The sequence below is a fragment of the Panthera leo genome, chromosome C2, assembly GCF_018350215.1.
Source record: "Panthera leo isolate Ple1 chromosome C2, P.leo_Ple1_pat1.1, whole genome shotgun sequence".
NCBI lineage: Eukaryota > Metazoa > Chordata > Mammalia > Carnivora > Felidae > Panthera > Panthera leo.
The window spans coordinates 109,138,673-109,165,435 of NC_056687.1; the positions used below are offsets into that span (position 1 = coordinate 109,138,673).

Below are 26,763 nucleotides of genomic sequence, written 5' to 3' on the forward strand. Positions count from 1 at the left end.
GCATCACACCCCGTACAAGAAATCTGCTTTCATTTGCTCTGATTGCTTCTTGTCTCCCTCACAACCTCCTGCCCTGCCTCCAGTCCAGCACAGTGCTGAGGTAAAGATTATTGGTGGGAATTGGTGGGAATCAGACCATTTGCACCTGTTAGCTAGTGAGGAAGTTTGCCATCTGCTTAGCTTATGAAATCACTTAGAGAGCAGAACACAGTTTCTGTCACCAGTTTGCCTCCAACAGTCATTAGTAATGTGAGATGTTTATTGAATTTGGGGTTCCTAGGGTCTGGCCTGTCAGGATCTGGTTCAACTTTTAGATTTCTCTTTCTTGGAGACTTCACAGAAAAACCTCATGGTGCCAAAAATATACATGATATGTTAAGCATTAGCCTGGAGTAGTGAGGTGAGATGTGCCATCCAGACCCTAAGAAGGAGGAAAAAAATGAAACATTCAAAACACCATATTCTTGTTTACTTAAAAAATAACTAACATACTTTCTAGCCATGGTAACACGTAACAGAGACTGGATTCAATCTCTAACATAAAAAAGGAAAACCAGACAAAATGTAGGAAACAAAGGTTTCCACACATTGGCTACGAAGCAATGCAGGACTGTGATCCTTGAGGAAAGGACAACCAAATCAATAAGATGAGCTCTGGAACTGACCCAAACTGTTGCCCAAAGGCAGTTTCCAGGCTGCAGAGTCTGGAAGTCTGGCTGAGTTGAAGAGCTTGAAATTGGAATTCTGGGGGCTAGATTCCTGGAGTTTGTGGGACAGAATATCAGGGAAGAGAGCTACAGAGAGTTTCTGAGACACCCAGATGGGTCCTCTCTGGTCTTTGGCCAAGCTCTGATCTGCTCGTGTGTGAGAAGACACTCAGCCAGCACTAGATCAAACATGTCCCAGAGTTCACACTGGGTTGGGAGTATATCATATCCCCACAAGCTAGAGTGGGGAGGCCTTGTAAGATGTGGACATTGAGTAGGATGAGAAGAAGGGGGTTAGCACGAGACTGCCAGTTTCTCCTGACCCATCCTGGTGAACTTTAAAGCAAGTTTCAAAAGGATGAAACTGTTCCTAAGTAACTTGGGCCTAAGTAACTGCATGCTAAAATAGAGTCCAATACTCCTTAAAGTGCTACAACAAAATCCAGTACCCTGCAAAATGTAAAATTTACAATATCCAGCCAGCATCCAATCCAAATGACCAGGTATATTAGTTTCTTGGAGCTGTCATAGCAAAGGCACACAAACTGGGTGGCTTAGGATAACAGAAATGGATTCTCTCACAAGAGAATTAGTTGACATAGATGTTGCAACAACTATGATAAAAATTCTCCATATGGAGGGTGCGTGGGTGGCTCAGTCGGTTAAGCGTCTGACTTTGGCTCACGTCATGATCTCAAGGTTTGCATGTTCGTGCGCTGTGTGGGGCTCTGGGCTGACAGCTCAAAGCCTGGAGTCTGCTTCAGATTCTGTATCTCCCTCTCTCTCTAACCCTTCCCTGCTCACACTCTATTTCTCTCTCTCTCAAAAATAAACAAACATGAAAAAAAATTACAAAAATTCTCCATATGCTCCATTTTGGATAGTTTTTTTTTTATTACATGTTCTTTTGGGTTATTTTTTATATAATTTCATCTAATCTCTGTAATAGCATAGAAGACAGAGATTAATATTGTAAGTCATAAGTAACCCCTTAAAAAACTTTGCGAATGCGAGTCATGGAAATTTTCATAGTTCCTTCCTTACTTTTAAATGGAAATAATAATACTTAAACCTCACAGATAAGTTGTGATGATCAAGTGAAAGTTTTATAAATTACCTGGTATATAACTGACTCTTATTAAAGACTAGCAAGTATTTTTGTTAATAAAAGCTGAGGCAATGACAAAAGCAATTATAGGTCCAATTATGATAGACCTATGATGGATGAGGCTGACCACAATAGTTTAATTATGATGGTTTTGATTTATTGCTTTTGGTAAGAACTGTACCAATTCAGACAAGCTGGGATAAGGCGAAAGTCAAATTTGAGTGAGCAGTCTTAATTACAGAATTTGAAGAAATGGTTTTTGATTATTGTCAACTATATGCAGTAATTTGAGCCAGGCAGCAAAGTTTTGCCTAGTATATATCCTTAAGGGACTGGGCTTTAATGATTACATAAAATGATCTTTCATTAGCATAACAGGCTTTCAGTTGCTATAAAACAGTTTCTTTATATAAGCGGTTTGTTTTCTTTAGCGATAGTATAACTCCTATTGGAATGATTTGACCAGCAACAATCATATGACAATTTCTTTATAGAGCCAGGCACCAGCCTCAAGGCACCAGCTGAGGGCTATAGCCCTGGCCATTGGGGCACCTGCACCCTGGGGAGCCCCCCTGTGAATGCCTGGCCTCTGGTGATACCACTTCTTTCCTGTTGTTCCCCCAGCTGTGGTGGTGGTAGCTGCTTCCTGCAGTTAGTAATATCCAGATTATTTTAGCCTGCGAATTTTTGCTCTTTCAGTGCTCCAACAACCATACAACCAAGTCCTGAGTTAAATCCCCTCTGTTTTAAATACCTAGCATAACTATTCTCTTGACCAGATCCCAGCTGATAGCATATACCAAGAGAAACAGTTGGCACCGACCAGACCAGAGAGATGCCAGAGATGGGGCAGAGGGGCAGTAACCAGAGAACGAGCTGGAGCTGTGCGGGGGGCAGGAACTAGAGGGAGGATTTCTAGGGCAACCCACCCAGTTGGTTGATGATGCAGCTTTGGCAGAGTGTGCTGTCATAATGGCGCCCCCACCAGCGTTTCCTGCTCTCTAGCTGAGTGGCCTTGTCAAAGCCTCATCCACTACTTACAGCATGGGTCTTCAGTTTGCAAAATGTGAAGGTTAGTCCAGAGGAATCCCATGCCATGCTTCTTTTTGGCTGTAAGTTTCTCTTGAATGGTTGACAGTTTTGCCCAGGTCCAGGTCGGGAAGACTCTCCTGTTTCTTTCCATATGCTAAGGGAATACAGGATTAAGAAAGCAGAATGATTTGGCCCCCTGGCATGCACTGCCTCCTGAACAGGTAGCAGAAAGGTTTTGTACAGCCTCTGTCAGGTTCAGATACCAGTCAGCCAGAGGAGGCAGCACATGTCAGACTTGGCAGAAAGCGCTGCCACATGGCACTGACCATGTCACAGTGCAGCATGTTGCATGTCAGTATGATTGTGTTTGAATGGTGGTCATTCCAAGTGTGGCAGCAAGATGAAGTCATAACCAGAAAGCTAATTAGGTTCCTGGGATGGTGCAAAAGGAGGCACCGGGCGGGATTCCTGAATATGGTATAATTAAAATGACTATGCATGTTTTTCCATATATAAAATGTACTGCCTTTTCTCAATAAGTTTTACAAGAAGGAATAAAGTCTAATTGCTTGCCACTTAAAAAAATTTTTTTTAATGTTTATTTTTGACAGAGAGAGAGAGAGAGAGAGAGAGACAGAACATGAGCGGGGGAGGGGCAGAGAGAGACACACACACAGAAACCGAAGCAGGCTCCAGGCTATGAGCTGTCAGCACAGAGCCCGAAACAGGGCTCGAACTCACAGACCGCGAGATCATGACCCGAGCTGAAGTCGGATGCTCAACCGACTGAGCCACCCAGGCATCCCAGTTTGCCACTTTTTAAAGAACTGGACTTTTTATTTTAGGTCTATTGTACGTGGCAGCTAGGTCTCCTTGGTCTTAATATAATTAGTATGGAAAAAGCTTTGAATTTGTTCCTGTGAAATTCCCAGGGACGTGTCTGCATCCTGCCTGTGGGCTTCTGGCAAAACCTGTTTTGTATTCTAAGGTGACCCAATATCAAAGCCTTATACCCTCAGCAGGTGAAGATGATGATATTGGACACTGAAGGGATCTGGGACTCTGAAAAGCATCATTTGCAATTAGTCTGAGGGTAGGTAGCTCAGCTGGCTGGCTTTCAGGTTGTCAGTTACCATGAAAAAGTATCTGCTGGATATTGAATACCTATAACAGTAATAGTATCCTGGGTATCAATCAGTTGGAAAATAAATCCTTTCAGGGTGGGTCAGATGTTGTTGGTCTTTAATTTCCACGGGCCAGATCATTTTCTGGTCCTGATATAAGCATTCAGAGGACTTGAAACCATTCTTTTTTGTCCACATATGAGTGAGGCTAAAACAGCCGCCATCCATTTTCAGCTTGTACCACCTACTGAGCCAACCCATCCCCAAACCATGGTCAGCTGCTCGTAAGGGATCCCCCATATGGCTGTGGCTTTGCGTTGAGAAAACGACAACGTGGTTGACAAGGGGGTCTGAGCTACCGGCTCACACAACTTGCTTGTGCCCTTTGATCTTGCTCATTTGGGATCCCAGACATACTATTTCCATCTTGTGATGAATTGCTGCTGGGCTCACTGGACACTATGACTTGGTGGGTCTGATAATAGGCCCACGCTCATGCTGAGCAGTTCTGGATGCATGATTGCTCTGGTGGTGTCCCATGGCCAACCACTCGACCTCACACATAGCCCAGGAGCAAATGAGAAGGTGTTTTTCTTTAATTTTTTTTTAACTTTTATTTATTTTTGAGAGACAGAGCATGAATGGGGGAGGGGCAGAGAGAGAGGGAAACACAGAATCCAAAGCAGGCGCCAGGCTCTGAGCTGCCCAGACGCAGGGCTCGAACCCATGAACTGTGAGATCGCGACCTGTGCCGAAGTCAGACGCTTAACCGACTGAGCCACCCAGGAGCCCCGAGAAGGTGTTTTTCAAGAGGCCTTGAATTCTTTCCTGCATGGGACATGGCCGTGTGCAAGATGCCCAGGGCCTGTGTGGTCATCCTCCACTGGGGTTTACTACACACTCCACACGGCGTCTCTTCCCACAGCTACTATCTCTCACCCTATAGGGTCTGCCGGTTCACAGGCCCAGGTGACAGGACTCCTTGTGCACCAGAGCCGAGACCTGCTGTAGAGCTCTGCTCTTCTCTGGGTCCCACTTAAGGCTGGTGGACTTTGTGTCACCCACTATGGAGACTGAAGCATATTCCCAGGTGTGGCACATGCCGCCTGTAGAACCTCAATGCGCTGAGCTAACGTTTTCAAGGTTGAAGGTGTAAGATATAATAATTTGTCTTTTCCTTTGGAGAGGATTTACTGGCATGCCTCTTGCCACTCGACTCCAGGATTTTTATTGATGAAGTCCCTTGAATCTTTGTAAGGCTTATCTTTTACCTTCTGGAGCACGTGAGTCTTTCCAAAGCCTCCGGCACGCTAGACTTCTCAACTCATCCTGGCCAATTAGCATAATGTTATATACGTAATGCATCAGTGTGATTCTTTGTGGGATATCCACATAGTCCACACATCTTTGGAGTATATTGTTACCAGTGGAAGGAGAGTTGACATGGCTCGGGGTTTGTACAGTCCTGCCTATTCCATGTGAATGGAAACTGTTTCTGATCTCCTTTTCTTTAACAAACGTTTATTCAATTTTGAGAGAAAGCATGAGTTGGGGAGGGGGAGGAGGGAGAGGGGGACAGAGAATCCCAAGCTGGTTCTGCACTGACAGCAACAAGCCTGACAAGAGGCTTCAATTCACGAATTATGAGATCATTACCTGAGCCAGACACTCAACTGACTGAGCCACCAAGGTGCCCCTGAACTTCTCTGATAGTGGCTGCAATTGGGCTATTCTTTAGTTGAGTTTTCAATATTCCACTCTAGAGCCTGTTTGTTTCTCCATGGGCCAGACGGGAGAATGAAATGAAGATCTGATGGGTACCACCATCCTGCATCCCTTTAAAAAAAAAAAAAATTAACATTTATTTATTTTTGAGACACACACACACACACACACACGCACACAGAGAGAGAACAGAAGCAGGGTAGGGGTAGAGAGAGACAGGGAGACACAGAATCTGAAGCAGGCTCCAGGCTCCGAGCTGTCAGCACAGAGCCTGATGTGGGGCTCAAACTCACAAACTGTGAGATCATGACCTGAACCGAAGTCGGACACTTAACCAACGAAGCCACCCAGGCATCCCCTTTTTTAAAAAAAAAAAAAATTTTAACGACCATCCTTCATCCTTTAGGTCCTTAAGGGTAGCATTGATTCCTGCCATCTCCCCACCCCTTGGACCTGATATTTTTAAAAAGTTGGTGGTGGGCATTTTCAGAGGCTTCAGTTTGACTTTCCCCACCATGATACCCCTTATCTCACAAGTTGAGGCCCCAACTTGTGTTATAGCTACCGACAAAAGCATTGATTAAGCATGCCAGTCCCAATTATGAATTCAGGAACAAGGTAAATCTTCTTTGGTGGGCCCACAGACCCAGTGGACTCCATCTATCACATCATAACCCCCTCCTGCAAAGAGGAGGACCAGAATGATGCATTGTCACAAATCGGGAATAGATGGTAAATATCAAAAGAATGGCACTGATGGTGATGGTTACAGGAACTGGAAGAAAAACATTGGAGCTGAAGACCCTTATTCTAAGATCCTTATAAATATAGCATATTCCTGGAGTGGATGCTTGGGAGATTTATATGTAAGATGAAATTTATGTAATGTAAATTTAAATGTATATGTATATCAGCTAATAATCAGCAGGGGTGCATTATTTTTATTTTAGAAATAGTTATCTCCACCCCCTCCCCAAAGAATCTCAGACACTTCCATCAAAATAAAATAAATTACTCATTGGAGCTTACTAATTTTGAATTGACAGGCATGGATCCAAGGGAAATATGGATATGAGCAAGTAACAAGAACACGTCAGCTGCAGTTTACTTTCATCCTTAAGTGTGTTGCCCTTGACAGTTTTAATAACTATTTCTGTCTAAGTTACAAAGCTTTGTACTGTCTGTTTGGCTTTTAGTTAAATTGGCTCCCTGAAAAAGGAATATATGCTAACGCTCATGCTCCAGTTGCTTTCAAGTAAAGCAGATTAGCAATATCATGCATCATGTCGGTTTCTGCTCAGTAATCACAAATGTTGACATGTTTCTTCAAAAATGTATTCACTACATCTGCTGCTTTCTGAAAGACTGAAATAGTGGCTCTTTTTTTGGAAATGGCATTAATGGCATATTGATAACCACGTTTGGTTACAATACACATTGTGAGATCCATATGCAGAATAAAAGGCCCATCTCTCTTTCCAAATGGATTGCTATTAAAACTCTCAGAACTCTCAGCTCTGGCTCAGCTGAGCAGGCAAGTGGCCCAGCAGGAGCCAGTTCCTTTGCCTTGACTGTCTTTCACAGTAATGAGGGCCTTTCGTATTTGGAAGGGACATCAAAGGTCATCTAGTGGCAAGAAGATCCCACATCTGACATCGAATTTATCAGATTCTCCTGGGGAGCTTAAAAATACATCCATCACTGTCCTTATGCAGGCCCAGTAAATCAGAATACCTGGAAGAAGAACTTGAAAAACATCAGCCAGATCTGGGGATTGCTGATCTGGTCTAGCTGCCTTCATGATTTCAGTAAGTCTTCATATTTAGAGTCAGAAGTAAGTAGGTCTTGTTAAACTTATCTCCAACATCTGGTTGTTGAACTATTTGTGAATGTCCTTGCACGGACAGACCAGAGCCATCAGGTTTTTATCTGATGGGGCATCATGTCCTGTTCATCTCAATATCCTCCCACAGAGCCTCTGCTGTGCCTTGTTCAGAGCCACAACATAACATAGTTTGAGTCAGATGAATTAATAAACTTAGATTTTAGACTTTCTTTCAGACAAAAAGGGAAAAAATAAATGTCATTCTTATTTTCTTTTTGCACCTAAACATTGGCTGTATCAGAACAAAAACTGTTGTAATTATTTAAAAGCATGAAGTGGATTCCTTACACATATGGAGGAATTTGAAGTTCTTCATTGCCATCTGCTGGAGTCAGTGCTGCACTAAATCCAAACTGCTGTAGTATACCAAAGCTTCCCCCGTAAAACAGTTTATATGGCTAATAATGCTGGAACTCCTATCCCCCCCAGGCCCCGGGCTAAAAGCCAGGTGCCACCCGGAGACATGTGGATGCAGAGTTGTGGGAATGGGGAGGCGTGGATTCCAGCCGGGTATCTCCAAATTTCGTCTCTCCAGACACGTATTCATGCTCAGCTGCCTTCACTTCTGGGGGCAAAGTGGAAGCTTCTATAGTGAATGGTTCTGATCCTTGAGCTCAGAGAGAACGCTCCTTTCCCAGTTGTTTGGTAGGAGAGCGAAGCTGAAAGGGAAGCAGGCTCAGCGTCCCGGGACTGAAGCTGTGTGTGCGCTGGGCACACGTGACCCCGTGGTGTCCTCTGTGAGGTGGAGACCCGAGCTACTCACAGACTAACACATGCCTCCTACTGTTAGGACAAACTGTCTGGAAGCATCTGTTTACTTATCCTTAACACAGTGTAAATCACTAACTTTATTCATCCTTTCTCATCCTTCTGTGAGGATGTAAGGTGGGTCTGTGTCCCTGAAGGACCCTTCCCCGGGTCTATTCCATCCTGTCCATTACTTATAGCAGGAGATTATTAAGGACATTGAAGAAAAAGTGCATCCTATTCCCTATTATAAGAAGGATGGGTCTTTTCTTGCTTTTTCAACATATATGAAACAGGATGACCCAAACCAAGCGAACCTGAACTCAAAGCCTCAAATTTGCTGGGATAACTCGAGGACAGTGTTGTCTCTGGGCTGGATGGCCCTTGGCTATCACAGGAGTGGAAGAAACTCTTCCTTCCCGTGCTATGGCTGTGGCTGGGCAGATGGAGGGGACGTACTTACCCGGAGCTCTAAGCACTTACGTGTGCTGGCATAGGTGTGCTTTACTTACACGATGCCCTTGCCCCTGGGCCTGCATCAAGCTGCATGTTAAATAGGGGACGTGTAGTAGGTTTTTGTTGCCCTGAGTCCTGAAGCATGAGACCTTTACCGGTCTCCGCGGGACACATTCTGCCTTTCTCTTCTCCTGGGTCCTGACTTTTTTGTTCTTTTCCCCTTTTCCCAGGCCCACCTTCCCCTTGGCATCTGACCAATCCTCAGCCATGACTTAGTTCTAACAGGTGACAGGCAAGAAAAGTAGCCAACACTTGGAAGAGGAGAGACTGGGGCAGAGGAGGGTGGGGCGGGAGCGGGCCCCAGAAAGAGTTTGAGTTGGGTCATCATTTCAGCGCTAGGGCCACGTCCTCCCTGAAGCTATCTGTGATGATGACTCTACTCCCCCCTCATGACCCACCATTATCTGTACCTTTCACGGGGGCCACTTGTCACATTCTGCCTTACTTAGAGGTGCTACATACAGATAAGAACTCCTCTGGCTTATGATCTGTTCTGGGGCAATTTTCAACTTTCAAAACAAAAAAAATCATCTTTCTATCCTGCACATCGCAAAAAACACCATGTGACTTACTTTTAATATTAAATACTTGTTGAACCAATGAAAGCAGGAGATGGGAGCTGGGTTTCAGCCTGAGGCTTGTAGCTCACAAAGAACAAAACCTCCCAGTGTAAAGGGAAGTGAGAGTGTGTCGACTCACTGGTTGGGACATTCCTGGGGAAGAAAGAAGTTATCCTGTAGATGTGCCAAAAAGTCTCCATCAGAAGTAATTCAACCTCATTGTGGTGCCTTGGTGGCTCAGTTGGTTAAGCGTGGGACTCTTGGTTTCAGCTTAGGTCATGATCTCACAGTTCACACGTTCCAGCCCCGCGTCGGGCCTTTCGCTGACAGCACGGAGCCTTTGGGATTCTCTCTCTCCCTCTCTCTCTGCCTCTCTCTCTCTCTCTCTGCTTCTCTCTCTCTGTCTCTCAAATAAAGTTAAGTTTTTTTTTTTTTCAAGAAGAAATTCAACCTCAGAATGCAATGGTTAATAAATTTAGGAAGTGAGTGAAGTACAAATTATAAATGAGTACATATATTTAGATGTTCATTTATTTGATGCATAGAATGAAAGTTTTCACAATTAACGTAAACCCACAGTATGAGTGCAACAGAAGGCAAATTGAAAGTGTATAGATGACATTTATCCAGTTTCTGAATAAAAACCAACTATGCAAAGCCATGTTTGGCTCAGGAGCACAGCTCCATCATGTGGCATTTAATAATCCCCACCAGCCCTCCTGTATTGGCTACAAATGTGGTTCTTCCTGTCAGTCATGTGGGCATTATCCCTGCAGCAAGTGCAGTAGGTAATAGAGATAGGTTGCACTGAAGTTAGAAATGTCATGGATTATGTAGCTCACCCTGATGTCCTAAATGTTGTGGCACTGTGCTCTGAGTCTGAAAGTCAAATAAGAGCTGGACCCATTAAGAGTAGAAATATTGAACTCACATGGTCTGAAAAAACAAAAACTGAGCTCATTTAGTAAGGCATGCTTGCAATTCTCTGCAATTAAAAACTGTTAGTAACCATGCTGGATAGGGACCCTCCGTTCTCAAGCGTAATTACAAGAATGAACCAAGGGTTTGCGATCTGCTCACTAGAGGGTGTTAGACACTAAAGAGCTGCCTTCTCAAGGAGCGCTGAGCTGGATTGACCAAGACTCAGGAAAATAGATGCCAGACTTCCTGTGACAGGGCCGTCTTTTCATAGATTTTTAAAAAAGGATCCTTTACTAGTATGGTCAATAAATCAGAATAATTTTTAAATTGTTTTTCTAATTTTACTGTAAATGTTCACTGGAGGAAAACAGAAAAGTAATAGAGATACCCTAACATATGAAGAGCATTTTAATTCACTTATAAAGTCCACATTGAGAACCAAACATGATTAATAACAGGTTTAACCACAGACTTGCTAGAAGCTGAACATTCTTAAGCAACACAAGCCACGATTTCATATGGTTTCACTTAGTATTTTGGTGTCTATCTTTATTTTCTTTCCTATGCTTATAAAGTGTTAATAATTTATTTTTTACTTGATATTATACAGAGACTATGTATTAACGTTCATGTATGAATATATTACTTATAAGTTTATGTCTAGGCTTTGCATATTATGTGGATCAATATTAGATTATTCTCTAAGTTTTGAAAGGTAATTTTCAAGGAAATGAATTATCAGTCCAAACTTTGTCTGAAATCACTCGGTTTTCCGTAACTGTAATTTTTTTCAGCTGCTTAACAGAGACAAAAAAAGGCGACAGCTAATTAATATCAGTTGTATCAATTGTATCTTGCTTGTATCAAGCAAGATAGAGAATAAAAAGCAATGGTTCTTGATATCAAAGATTGTGTAATCTAGCCAGGGAAATGACACTAATAGCATTGCAGGAATGAATGATAGTGAAGTAAGCAGAATGCCAGTGCCAGTCCAATATTCCTGTAACATTGAGTTGTAGACCCTGCCTGCTGAAGAAGCTCCGAGAAGGAATCAGAGTTAGGTGAACTTTTCCAACAGGCCTCCCAGAAGAAGCAGAATTCAGAATACAGTTTTGAGAAGGCAGGGACTGTGCCTAACTTCTTCATTACTGCATCCCCAGCGTTCAGGGTGAGGCCTGGAAGGCAATTTGTTTCTTAAAAACGTCAGCACCTCTGCTCTTTTTATGTAAGAATGGTGATACTGCCCTCCAGGGGAGGATGTGTCATTGAAGATATTTTCCAGTCCTGTGAGGAGGCCATTCACTCATGTATCAGGTTTTCCTACTATCTTTTATTAGAGAAGTAATGAGGTTCTGGAACACTGTCTAGGGCCATAAGTCAGAGTGCAGGTCATTAGCTCTTATTGCAGGTGAACTTTTAACCTTAGCTTCACGAGCACGGAATGAGCTAATCCGCCACCGGTGATACACAAAATATGCTCAGCAGAAGTATATTGTTTTTTTTTCTTTTTCTCTGTTGTCTTGAAAGACCTGGAATAAAAGGGAAAAGATGGCTAAGAGAAGCTTAAAGGTATGGGAAGATGTGTGATGATGGAGTTTTTTTCCCTCTGTAGTCTCTTGAAACATTCTCACACAAAATCCTGTTCTGAATAAAGTATGAAGGCTAGAATGAAAATTGCAGTGCACGGTTAAGCCAGGCATTCAAAATGCCTTACAGATTTTGAAACTATATTCTGGTTTTAATTTTTTCATGCTATATGATCGGTGCTGGCTGTAGGCCATGCGTCCTCTCAAGTTGGAAACCTCTTGCCAGGCAGAACATTGCTGGAAGCTATTAGAGACGCCAGCTCTGTCAACACAGGACACTCGTGGGCTTAGCTATCCTGCATGGGCCTAGGGCCGAGGTAAAGAACTTATATTAGATGCATTTGAATTTTGTGACTCAGTGACCACATTTCCCAGCTTTGAGGGCCAGGCAAAAGACATAAACAGGTTTACCCGAGATATAAAATCTGGCTACAGTTTCCTGGATTGCACACAAAACACTGAAGTAGCTTAAACATTTAAACATTAGTGTTGCCTACCACTTTAGGAACTACAATCCCCTACTAGATTCAGTGTGAACTGGTTGCAGTGATGGTAGAAAACAAGAATGCATTGAAACTTCTGAATGCTATTAATGAATAGCTTCTTAATGAAGCTATTATTGCAGAAGGAACCCCGCTCTGGGATTTGGGTTTCCTTGTGTCAGTGGCTACTAATTAGCTGTACGTCCTTTTGTTAGTGTCTTCCCATTTCTGGTCTCACTTTCCTATCTGTAAAACAGGTCAAACTAGGCAACCTAAGATCCTTTCTTGCTCTGCCACTGTATGCTTCACAGATAATAGCTTAGTCAATGTATCTTAGGTGTAGAAATGATTCTGAAACTATTTGTATTAACCTTGAAAAAAAAGGTAGGCTTCTGGTTGAGGAAAAATGCATGACAGATTTCACGTATTATACCCCAAACTGTGCCACTAAAAAAATCAATGCAATTTCTAATATTCTGTACATTTGACTTAAAAATAATTAATGATTTTCTGCTTTTCAGGTTGGTTTTAGTGAATGTAACTGACGGCAACATGTACTTGTTTGTATTATATTTTGTTAATTAGCAAAAAAATTTCAGGGAATTTGGTGGGGTGGCTGGTGCGAGCCATTCTAGTTTTGAGAAGCAGTGAAGACTGAGGAAAAAGAAATAGTTTACATTTTACATTTTACATTTTATTGGGATTAGGTGTTTGGAAACAGAACTTCCTCGGCAGCCGAAACACTGTAATGAGGGAAATAAAATGTTCCTGGCTAAGTCAATGTCCTTGTGCATTCATATTATCTACCTATGAGCACATGTTTTGAATTTGGGCCTGAGTATCTAATGGCATGCAGAGTTCTTCACTTGATGTCTGCTCATCAGGGTGATGTCACACTTGTCTGGCCAGGAGCTATTGCTAGATGAAATTTTCTTGACTCAAGGATCATGCTGTGTATGGTATGTGCATGTGGTGGGGGATAGACTCTAAATACATAAGTATCAGACTTCAGCAGAGGTCAGTGATCTCAGAATGGCATTACATCTATTTCTGCTCTTACCAAACTTATACTCCAGCTTTTTTTTTTTTTTTTTTTTTTTTTGTCCTGGTGATTTTTCCTCTTTGGATTTTACCTGAGTAGACAAGCATGAAATGAAGTTCTCTTTGCATTTTACTAATGTCAGGAATTCTTGCAGCTCAATATCGCTGATTGGTAACGGTCCACCACACCAGGGACAGGTAGTGGCTTTACGCAATGCCCAGGACTCCTTCAGTCCACCAGCTGCCCCAAGGATCACGGCCTGCCAGTTCACAGCTGAGTCCTTCCCCAGGCATTGCTCTTAGCCTTAGGGGGTGACCTTGCCCCAGTTTCCATCTCCTTCCTAGGGTGGCCTTCGTCCAAAATCCGGTCGATGTGGAGGTACAAAGGCCTGGCCTCCTTGTCTCAAGCTTGCATGGCCCTGAGGGCCATCCCAGCTTCATGGCCTCCTATGGGATTCACTGAGGCTGACTGAGATCTTGATCACAGCTGCATCACAGTTTAACCTCGCCTTCTGCCCAGTTCCACATCTCTTTTTTACCTCACCATGTCATTCCTCAGAGCCCCCAGGGAAGCCTCCTGGGTGCTAACCTCGGACTCACAGTCTGTTTCCCTGCAAACAGACTGAATGGGAACTGTTTTCCCATTTAATGGTGTGAGCTTCCTCAGTGTCCATGCTCAATCCTAGTAAGATAAACTCTTCTGGAAAAGTTAATATTGACTGTCTGGAATATTAACACAAAAAATTTAGTATTTGTATTTTTCACTTTAGTGTCTAGTAGAAAATTCTAAAATAAAAAAAATAAATGGCTCTTTTACTTATTGCAAATATTCCTAAAACCTCATTCCTTCTTTGGATATATTGGAATGGTCTTTAGAAAATTATAAAATATTGTTCAGTATGGTAATCATGGCCTCTTTTAATAGTGTCTTTATATGATTTATCCACTAGCTTTTTTCATCTTCATTAGAATGAAAAATTAAAATGCTTGATGTTGTTCATAAGAAATAATTAGTGCAGCCGAACACACATAGAACTGGATTTTTTTCCTTATGATTTATTTCTTCACTGTTGTGACTCAAACCACACACATAAATAACAATGAAAATTTCAAAGAAATAGCCTAAACTGGTACTACTTTGTACCAGTTTATATGCACATGCCCTGTACCTTGCATGAAAAATCCATTTTTATAAATCCATTTTTAGGATTTTTTGGGGGGAGTCATAATTGAACTTAGTAACTTTTGTCCACCTTTTAACTAAGCCACAAGAGATATTCAACTGAGATTGTTGACATATGCCTCTTAAAGAAAGTATTGTTCTTTTATCATGATGATCTCTTGCCAGATTTAGAAATTAACAAATGAAACAAAATAGATTTTATATCAAAATGGCACCTAGAAATTTCAATTGATAGATGTATCAAATATATAAATAAATGACATAAATTCTATTTCTCTAGGAAATAGAGGAATTTGAAACTTTGTAATATCTTTTATGAAACAAAATCTGTCTCTTTAGTAATAAAATCAAGGTGTATTTAAAAATTTATTTTAGGCTGAAGCTCCCCAATTTTTCGTGCATGGGATGCAATATTTGACATTTTTCAGTTTGTTTTTTTTTCAAGCTCAAGGTGTTCATAGCTCAATACAGTTTACAGAATGGATGCTTTTCCTTATCAAATGACCACTGTCTGTATGGATTGATATTATGAAAATCATGGGGTTGTTCAGGCAGGGGCAGGGAACTGTATCATTAGCATCCACTATGCAGGCTATAGAAAACATTTCCAGTAAAAGCCTGATGCTGCCATCTTGGAGTTGGCAGAGAGACAACATGGCTATGGTCAGGGTGAAGCAAAGCCTAATGTTCAAATGGCATCTGAGACACATATGCTATTTATAGAGTTGAGAGAGTAATCTGGTAAAGGAATTACACTGGGTTTCCATAACCTGTCTTGGAAGCCTGTTCTATTCCATCCATGTCTCTACTTGGGTGTCAAAGTTAAAGAGACCTCTGGTTAGAAGTTTCAGAAAATAAGTTCTGTTTCTTACTCTTTCTAACTGGGTTGCTCAACCTTTCTCTCTGGGGCTATTTCCAAATTTCCAAATTTGGGGTCTTCCAAATTTCACTTGTGTCTCTCAAAGCTGATGGGGGAAAAAAATAAAAAAAAAAAGTGCACAGATGCTGATATTTAAGGGAATACAATGCCCTTTGAAAGATCTCAATAGGAATTAAACATATAAGTGTATAAATGGAGAATCATGTAACTATTTGTCAAACTTATGAGGTATAATAAATTCATTATTAATAGCTGGGGCAAGGGATATCACCTTATGTTTCCTGTCCTGATGAAATCTGATATCTTTCCAAATGGTGTTGATCATCGTTGTTTTGGCATCTGGTACCTTCTTTGCTTTGGGAAAGGTTTTGGGCCACAAAAAGGTAGTGATTGCTTACAGCCAAATCAATTGGGGAAATCTTTGGTTAAATTGATTTCTTTACTGTAGAACTTCTCAGATCCTGTATTATGAGTCTTCAAGAAAGGGATATCATAGTGTCACTTATCTAGATAATTTGATCACAAAATTGTTTTTGTGTGTGCATGATTCATTAGTGTGCATTTGAAAGAGGGATTTCTGGATCAGTTTTGGAAATGTTGACCTTAGTTCTGTTTTTGATTATAATATTTTAGGTAGTTTTTCCAGCTTTGTAAAATGAATTGGAAGTTTTAGAATTTCTCCCCCCGACCCATGCTTTGAAAGTCACTACAAAAAATTGCAAGGATTTGTAACTCTTAATTCTTCTTGTGTAAGATGGGCCAGATGACAAAAGTCATCCCACATTTGAGGTTCCATGAGAATTATTTTTTGAGCAATAAAATTTTATTTTTATCCTTTTTCTTTAAAAGTTTATTTATTTATTTTGAGGATGGGGGAAGGGGCAGAAAGAGAGAGAATTCCAAGCAGGCTCAGTGCTGTCAGCACAGAGCCCTATAGGGGGATTGATCCCACAAGTCAGATGCTCAAATGAAGGAGCCACCCAGGAGCCCCACCTTTTTTGTTTTTTAAACACAACTTTCTTAGGACCCCTGGGTGGCTCAAGTCGGTTAAGCAATTGACTCTTGATTTCAGCTCGGGTCCTGATCTAATGATTCATGAGATGGAACCCTGTGCTGTCAGCATGGAGCCTGCTTGGAATTTTCTCCCCCTCTCTGTCTCTGTCTGTGTCTCTCAAAATCAAATATAAATAAACATTAAAAAAATAAATACAACTTTCTTATGCAACATAACTTTTTCTATGTTGGACTTCCTAACCAGCAAATAGGCAATTCAAGGGATGCAAGGAGATCAAAGATTAATGATGATGTGAATAAATTGGACTTTCTGGAACCACCCTTGCTTTTCATAAAGGAATGCTGAACTTTAGTGACTTTAGCAGTCCACATGAAGACAAGGGTCTATGAGGTTGGAGAATCCATGCCTGGCAGCTGACTGCCTGATATCACCTCTTACAGGGGGTAGGAGTGGTGGGGGGGCAGGGTATAGGTGGGTGTATATCAAATCTCAGGGACCTGTACTGAAAAAACACATTTCTATTTCACTTAAACCATGTTACTCAGTTTCCAGATTAAGATTTTTTTTGAGTACCACTTTGCACCACTGAGGTACCTGATATTTACAAAGCATCTTATATATAACCTAGTTTTTAATTTTTTGCTGTGCTATTGTATCTACTCAAGGTGTTAACAAAACAGGCCTGGTCATGTTTTACTACAATATGGTTATTGATCTATATTTATGTTTTTCTACTTGCTCTTGAGTAAGTTTTGGAAATTCACACAGTGGAAATAAATTTTAGGTCCAAGATGAAGCCACTCCTGACCAAGGTGCTATGTCACCAAACCAATTTCTGTGTTTCTATAACATCCCCCTTGACCAGAAACACGTATATCCAGTCACCCAATATCCAAATACTAATTTCCTTATTCCTTGATTTCTCTAAATGAGGTCAGATATACAGCACCAGCCAATCATGCCCCATTTTCTGTTGCCACTTCTTTTTTAAAAATGTTTATGGGGGCGCCTGGGTGGCTCAGTCGGTTGGGCGGCCGACTTCGGCTCGGGTCATGATCTCGCAGTCCATGAGTTCGAGCCCCGCATCGGGCTCTGTGCTGACAGCTCAGAGCCTGGAGCCTGTTTCAGATTCTATGTCTCCCTCTCTCTGACCCTCCCCCGTTCATGCTCTGTCTCTCTCTGTCTCAAAAATAAATAAATGTTAAAAAAAAAATTAAAAAAAATGTTTATGTTTTTATTTTGAGAGTGAGTGGGGAAGGGGCAGAGAGAATCCAAGCAGGCTCTGCACTGACAGCACAGAGCCCAACCGGGGCTCAAACTCACCAGCCATGAGATCATGACCTGAGCCGAAACCAAGAGCCAGATGTTTAACCACTGAACCATCCAGACACCCCTCCCTGTTACTACTTCTTTTTTTTTTTTGTTTTTAATGTTTTTTAATTTATTTTTAAGACAGAGAGCATGAGTGGAGATGGGGCAAAGAGAGGGGGAGACACAGAATCTGAAGCAGGCTCCAGGCTCCGAGCTGTCAGCACAGAGCCCGACACAGGGCTCGAACTCACGAACCATGAGATCATGACCTAAGCCGAAGTCGGATGCTCAACCGACCGAGCCCCCCGGGCCCCCCAACCTGTTACTACTTCTAATGCTCTATAAAGTTTGCTCTTGATCCAAATCCTTCAGGAAGAGTGTTCCACTGCTTGTGAGACATTGAACTCCCTCAATCCATGGATTGTTTTGCCTTCAACAAAGGACAATAAACTTGTTACTAACTTTAGTTTTGTCATTTGACTTTGCCTTTGCAAAAATTATGTATTTTACCATCTTTTTAAAATCCTACTTCTCAACAGACGATGAGCAACAGAAGTCATATGTTTTCCATCTCTCTCAAGCCCATATCAACAGCACAGTGTTGCACAAGGTAGACATTTATAAAATGTGGTGAGATCATGTCTGCAGGTCAGCGTTGTCATTCTTCATAGCATCATTCTGCACATGTTCGTGTGATACTGTAATATAATGAGAAATGTATATTTGGTCTTCTCTGGTTCCTGGCAGAGCTCCTAAAATCCTTGGAATTTCCTGAATGAAAGGGATGGGGGGAACATCTTTTGTAATTCATAACAAGCCTCTTTCAACTATACCAGAGTCATGCTAAAGAGGTGACCCTTAGAGGTAGGGGACTGGTTGCCAGAGGAACCAACCCTGTGATTAGAGGTTTGTAACTTTCAGCCCCACCCTCTGATCTCAGGGAGGGGAGAGGGGCTGAAAATTGAGTTAATCACCAATGACCAATGCTTTAATCAATCATTCCTGCATAATGAAATAATAAAGCCTAAAAAATTCTGAAACATAAAAATTCTAAACAGTAGAGTTCAGAGAGCTTCCGGGTTGGAGAATTCATCAATATGCTGAGAGAATGGTGCACCCAGAGAGGTGTAGAAGCTCTGTGCTGCCCCCCTTACCCTGCCCTGCATAGTTCTTACATTTGGCTGTTCCAGAATTATATGCTTTAGACTAAACCAGTCATAGTAGGTAAACTATTTTCCTGAATTCTGTGAGCCATCCTAGAAAATTATCAAACCTGAGGAGAGGGTCATGGGAACCCTCCATTTACAGCCGGTAGGTCAGAAGTACAGGAAGCCTGGACTTTGAAACTGGTGTGTGAAGTGGTGGCAGTCTTGTGGGACTAAACTCTTGTGGGTGTGTGCTAATTCCAGGTAGTGTCAGAACTGAATTACAATTCAATTGTAAGCGTTGGAGAATTTGTTGTTGATATGGGAAACCAACCACCACCCTTGACATTTAGTGTCAAAGGTGTTCTGGGAATAGAAATAGATCATAGTGTTAGCTAGTGATAGCTATCATCTATTGAGTGGTCGATATTTTGCCAGTGCTCACCATATATTGTTTTTAATTCCAATGATCTTTTAAGATCATATTCTTGGCACCATTTTACTAATGAGAAAACTAAAACAATTGCTTAGTAAAGTTTATATTTCAGATAAACTGAGTTTTCAGTTCTCCCTAACTTGCGATCCCTGCCTACCCTTACCCCACACTAGGCTACTACTACATGTCTCTATAGCCGTAAGAAATCTACCTGGGACAATTTATTCAATGAATATATACTGAGTGCCTCCTGTGGTCCCATTATTCTGCAGGATGCTGTGTGTCAGAACATAACAGAAGGAGAATAATAATAGTAGGAGCAAACATTTAATTCTCAAAAAAATAGATACTTTTATTGTCTTCCTCTTACAGAGGAGAACAGTGAGGCACAGGATTGCTATGTAATTTGTCCAAGGCCACACAGCTGAGTGGCAGAGCCATTACTGAAACACAAGACATCTGACTCCAAAGTTGAAATGCCTCTTATATGCCATCCCTTATATCAATGCGTTTTGAGTCTGATTTGAAAACAAAACAGATATACATAGTACAGCTATAGAACTATGATTCCATAGTATCCATACAAATCTGAAAGAACATGCTATAACCTTCATATTCAAGACAAAAATATCTTCATGGATCTCATATGCAAGTTTCGTGAGCTGCAATGTGATTCAATAGCTTATAATGATCAGTTCAGTTACTTGGTTTAACTACAAATTTTTGTTCAGTGAATTTTTTATGTCATCTTTTGATTGAAATTCCCTAAAAAGAAGCTCCCATCATGACTATTTCTGCCATTCTGAATCTCAAAAAGACAAGGACCAAGAAGATCACATATGAGCCTCTGAATAGAATATAATATCTTTGGTGAAATGCAGTTGGCTCATTTAGACATTGTTCTGCTCAAAATAACCTAGATGGGCTGGATGGAATTTATTGCATTACTAATGTTCTAAAGGCAGATTTCCCAGTAATAACTCACCCATGAAACTCTACTTCAACAAAAGGCTACTTGATGGCATAGAATAAACTGAAATGCTTTTTTTACAGCCAGAGATTTCCAAACCATCAATACCCCCATCCCTGTAAGCAAATGGGTCAGAAATATTTATGAGGCACCTTGCATTTTTATCACCTCTGCAATGGAATATAGCAATTTCATCATGACCACATTCCATCTCTACCTTTATTCTGGTGATGGACTCCTTAGCATATGATAAGCAATCCATTAGTGAAAGGAACTTTGGCATTCAGAAAGGAATGAAGGGGAAAAACATAGAAGTTGTTGAAACTAGTTATTTTTGAGCAATATACTATCAATAGCTAAACTAAGTCTAATAGTTAATTTCAGAACAATGTCAGCATAGGCAGTTGGGAAGATAGCTGCCTGGTAATTTAATTGATCTGCTGAAGGTATTAACCATTTATTTTTCTTTCTTATAGAAAGAAACATTCAGTTGATCTTGGTAAATTCCAAATGGCCAGCATTTGAGACATGATGTAAGACTCATCACAGACAGGTTAGCTTTGTTTTCCCCCTTTTTTTCCTAAGAAAGAAGCATGTGATAATAACTGCTTTAAAAGCATCTCTTTAAAGCTGTCAGAGGTCAAATTAAACATTAAAGCATTTTGCCGTTGATCAGCATTGCTGTTTTGTCTTTCTTCCTTGTTAGAATGCTATATAGAGAAAGCCAATATGTGATTTTACATTAATTTTTTAAGAATAATGATTTTATTATTTATGTAAGTGTTGCATGATTTTTATTTTAAAATTCAAGCAACTCAAAAGTTCACAAAGAAGAAAACTTAAAAAATGAACTAGAAAAGGAATCTATATTATATTAGCTAATATAGATAATAATAAAGTCTAAGTATGAAAAAACATCAAGTAACATATATACTTTTGTTATTTTAAATTATTTTCTTTTAGAAACCCTGGTTAAAAATTTGGTTAGCCAACTGTCAAATTTCATTATACATTCATAAGATATGAGACATACATTGTTTAAACTGAAATTTGTAGATGACCTTATATGAAATGCTAGTTCTAGATTATTCTAGTTTTTATTTTTTATTTTTTAATTTTTAATTAAAATACTTTTTTTAGTTTATTTATTTTACTTTGAGAGAGAGAGAGAGAGAGAGAGAGAGCAAGCAGGGTAGGAGCAGAGAGAGAGAGGGAGAGAGAGAATTTCAAGTGCTCCACACTGTCAGCACAGAACCCGATGCTGGGCTCGTACTCACAAACTGTGAGATCATGAACTGAGCCAAAATTGAGCCTGATGCTTAACTGACTGAGCCACCCAGGTGTCCCTTTATGTTTATTTTTTATTTTACATTTTTATTTTAATTCCAATTAGTTAACATACAGTGTTGTATTAGTTTCAGGTATACAATGTAGCAATTCAACACTTCAGTCCATCACCAGTGCTCATCACAGGTGCACTCCTTAATCCCTATCACCTATTTAACTCATCCCTATACCTACCTCCCCTCTGGTAACCATCAGTTTGTTCTGCATAATGAAAAGTCTGTTTCTTGATTTGTCTCTCTCTTATTATTTTTTTTCCTTTGCTTGCTTGTTTTGCTTCTTAAATTCCACATCTGAGTGAAATCATATGATATTTGTCTTTCTCTGACTTATTTTGCTCAGCATAATATTCTAGCTCCATCCATGCCATTACAAATGGCAAGATTCCATTCTTTTTTATGGCTGAATAGTATTTCATTGCATATATATACCATTCCCTCTTTATCCATTCATCAGCTGATGGACACTTGGTCTGCTTCCATAATTTGGCTATTGTAAATAGTGCTGCTATAAACACAGGGGTGCCTATATCCTTTTGAATTAGTGCTTTTGTGTTCTTTGGGTAAATACCCAGTAGTGTGATTGCTGGATCATAGGGTAGTTCTATTTTTAACTATTTGAGGAACCACCATACCGTTTTCCAGAGTGGCTGCATCAGTTTGCATTCTCACCAACAGTGCAGGAGTGTCCCTTTTTCTCCACATCCTTGCCAACACCTGTTGTTTCTTGTGTTTTTGATTTTAGCCATTCTGACAGGTGTGAAGTGATATCTCATTGTGGTTTTGATTTGCATTTCCCTAATGATCAGTGATGTTGAGTATCTTTTCATGTATCTGTTGACCATCTGTATGTCTTCTTTGGAGAAAGGTCTATTCATGTCTTCTGCCCATATTTTAATTGGATTATTTGTTTTTAGGGTGTTGGGTTTTATAAATTCCTTATATATTTTGGATACTAACCCTTTATTGGATATGTCATTTGCAGTAGATTTTACTTTTCAAAGGAAATATGGCTTTGTATTAATACATATTTCATTGTGTTAATTAATATTAATTTGTTATTAAGCACCCATGCACAAAGCATTTTTTTAGTCATAAAGATAAATATGGTAGCAGAGACTAGGTAGGTACTTGGACACACAGATGATATTTACTAACCTTCCTTTGCATTAGACTTGTGACTGAATTCTGTCTGGTGGAATGTGGATAGATTGATACACAACTTTAGGGAGAAACCAGAAGATCTCCCATGCATTTATGTAAAGGCTTTAATTTCTTTGCTTCCCATAAAGATCTAGTGAAAGATTTTGAAGTTCTAGGTGTTAGTGGGGCCACTGGATGAATGAAGCTCTTGATAATTATTTTTACTAATACTTATTGGTGAAACCTTATAGAAATTATTTTTTCAAGTAATATACTGTAGGCATTGATTTTATATACAAAAATCACTTCTGTAATTATGATACTTTCTTCCATACAGTAACCCAATTCCCTCCACTTTTTGTTCTATAATTAACATGCAGCTAGATTTCTGTCATTATCATATGATTTCTAGAGATGCCTGAAATCATTCTAGCGTTCTGTATGGGAAGAGACTTGGATGGATTATCTTTCTTTTCTTGCCTTAAAAAAAATTTACTCTGTTATCACAGATCCTGGGTGTTCATTTTATTTCCTTTCTATGCTATCAGATAAGTTTTCCTGCTTTTTAAAATTAAGAATAAATGCACTTCACACAAATCACCACAAACCTCTCATATTTTTCTGCTGTCTACATGCTTTTCTCATATCTTCTTTCATCATCATGTGCAACTTTGATTTTCCTCAGCACTTTTAATTTTTAAAAATGTTTATTTATTTTGAGAGACAGAGCGAGCGAGCACACAAACAGGGGAGGGGCAAAGAGAGAGAGAAAGATACAGAATCTGAAGCAGGCTGCAGGCTCTGAGCTGTCAGCACAGAGCCCGACATGGGGATGGAACTCACAGACTGTGAGATCATGACCTGAGCCAAAGGCAGACGCTCAACCGACTGAGCCACCCAGATGGCCTTGATTTTCCTCAGCACCTTAAGTGTGGGAGATGGATGCCAAATGCTTTGAAGCTTATGACCTAGGTTAAAAGGCCACAGGAGGCCTGAACAGACTTGGAGACACCAGAAAACAGCCGTGTTGCAATGACCTTCACCACCTCACCATGCAGTAGCTCATGAATGGTCAACACAATGACCTTATGTGGGCTGCATAAACACTGTCCTTACCTGGCATGAAAATAACCACATTTTTAGAAAATATTTTTGCAAAAATGTAGGATTTAGAGATTAGGATTATTTATCCCGGAGACAATGACTATGGAAGGCCTCCCTCAAGTTTACAAGGAGTTATTATGCAGAGAATAGGGACCAGCTGTTCTCCATCTCTGAAGAATCCCGAAGAGAGAGCTAACCCTCAGCATGCAGTAATTAGGTTGGGTATGAAAAAGGATTCCTGATGGTGAGAGTGAAACAAGGAAATGAACCTCTTCGAGGAATACCTTAAAATCGGAAAGAACTCCAAAAGCAGAATCACTGTCCTGGAGCACTCCCAACATGTGAAATCTCTAAAAGCCTTGTACTTGTAGGAAATGTGCAATTACTTATCTGCATTTCTCAATGGGCATCCATGACATCCTCAGTGACTGCATGTTTATGGTGGTGTGTTGGGCATGTATTTCCTCTAGATGGTAAGTAATTTGTGTTTTGTTTCCTCATATGGTTCTAGTGATGCAGTCTGGGGAGGTAGGATTGTGTTGGCCGTGGCAGGCATCCTGCTCTATTATTTTGATTCCGAGATCTATGTGGTGTTTGACAAATTGCTTAATCTCTCTGAGACTTGATTTCCTATAATAAAAGAGGATAATTAAGGAATAAATACGTCAGTGTATTTGGGTCACAAATACAAAGCTAGCACTTATAGGAAACAACACTCCCTGAACAGATGCATAAATACTTAGTATCGTTTATTAAAATTTTTGTCCTATAAAAAGTGTTATTCCATGATTCATTTATTTTTTATTTAAAAACATTTTTTAAACGTTTATTCATTTTTGAGAGATCGAGAAAGACAGAGTAGGAGTGGGGGAAGGACAGAGAGAGGGAGACACAGAATCTGAAGCAGACTCCGGGCTCTGAGCTGTCAGCACAGAGCTAGACATGGGACACAGTCCGTGAGATCATGACCTGAGCTGAAGTTGGATGTTCAACCGACTGAGCCACCCAGGCATCCCTATTTATTTTTTTACTTTAGACAGAAACAGAGAGAGAGTGAGCACGTAGGGGAGGGGACAGAGACAAAGAGAGAGGGAGAGAATCTTAAGCAGGCTCCATGCTCAGCGTAGAGCCCAAGGCAGGGCTGGATCCCATGACTCTGGAATCATGACCTGAGCCAAAATCAAGAGTCTGGACGCTCAACCAACTGAGCCACCCAGGGGCCCCTCCATGATTCATTTTAAAAGCAAAATACCACTTAGAAATTTAAAAATTCTCTCAAACAATTCCTTTGTCAAAGAGAAAATCAAAAGTAATATGTCAGAATATCTAGAAAACATTATTAATTAAAATATGACATATCAGAACCCATGATACAGCTAAAACTGTGCTCAAAGGAAAAATACACAACCTTAAATGTTTTTATAGATGAACAAAAATTAATGAAGTAAGCATCACATTTTAAAAATTAGATAAAAGACAAGGAGATAAACCCAAGAAAAGTTGAAGGAAGTAACTCAGAAATTTAAAAGCAAAAATTAATGAATATAAAACAGGAAAATGATAAGCCCGAAAAATAAATTCAAGAGTTGACTCTTTGAAAAACTAGTGAAAAAGAGAAAAGCATAATTATACAAAATAATAAAGGAGATGGGGAAATGACCATGGATACTGAGGAAATGGAAGTAATTGACTCTTGATCAACTCAATATTGGGGTGAAGTGGAATAGTTTTTAGGGAAAGGTAAATTGCTAAAACCATCCCCTCCCCCTAAAGAGGAAGGCCATTTTCCATATTCAGAGGCCATTTACTGTGAAAGAGATACATAAAAGTTGTTCAAAACACTAATGCCTGTCTAATGACAGCTTGGCTCTAACTGATGCAACTATAAATGTGGGGGGGCAGAGGGGGGGAAAGAGATATAGAAATTGGAAAAGAGAAGGTAAATTATTGTTTGTAGATAATGATTTATATATCAAAACCTAAGAAAATTAACTGAAAATTACTGTCGATCATAAGCAAATTTGGAAAGTTGTTTGTATACAAAATTCATATAAAAAAGGAAAAAATGGAAAAAACATATGTAGAAAAACAACCCATAAATAAACTCAAGAAGAAATGTGCAAGAATTTTATGAAAAGAATTCTAACACATAAAAGAAGTCTTCACTAAATAGAAAAGCATTTCGTGTTCTTGGAAGGGTACATGGAATATTATGAAGTTTCACACATCCCCAAGTTAATCCTAAACTTAATGCAAGTTAATTAAAGATAAGGAGTTTTTAATTTTTATTTTTTTTCTTTTTTTGTGGGAACTAAGTGGTTTGAAAATTCAAGAGAAAAATTAAATCTGTCAGAATAGCAAAAATAGTTCTGAAAATAAGAGCAACAAAGGGGGATGAGACATGCAGATTTTAAAATATATTTTAAAGCTAAGATATTTAAAACAGATTGTTACTTGTATGTGAATACACAGGTCACTAATAAAAGCTAGTAGGTCAAGAAATAGATTCAGGTCTCTATCCTAATAAGAGTTTAGATTACAATAAAAGACTCTTAAATACAGAGAACAAACTGATGGTTGCTGGTGGGGTGTTGGGTAAGGGGGATGGGCTAAAAGGGTGATGGGCATTAGGGAGGGCAAGGGAGTTACAGGTAAGTGACGAATCACTAAATTCTATTCCTGAAATCATTATTATACTATATGTAAACTAATTTGGATTTAAATGAAAAAAAAAAAGAGTTTAGGTTACAGAGGTACATGCATTTGTCAAATTCAGTTAATGTACAGTTAAGATTTATA

The 26,763-nt window shown here is 40.0% G+C and overlaps 1 protein-coding gene across 3 annotated transcripts in view; it reads left to right on the plus strand.

The window, feature by feature from the left end:
• Nucleotides 1-2,793: 2,793 nt before the first annotated feature.
• Nucleotides 2,794-26,763, plus strand: part of STRIT1 (small transmembrane regulator of ion transport 1) — a 37,612-nt gene continuing 13,642 nt past the window's right edge. Inside the window, exons 1-2 of one of the 3 annotated variants that reach the window (XM_042955524.1) lie at nucleotides 2,802-2,927; nucleotides 20,851-20,927. The gene's annotated coding sequence lies outside the window, so the exon portion shown is untranslated. Of the gene's footprint in view, nucleotides 2,928-20,850; nucleotides 20,928-26,763 lie in introns of all 3 variants that reach the window. The other 2 variants (XM_042955525.1, XM_042955526.1) reach the window with 2 other exon arrangements.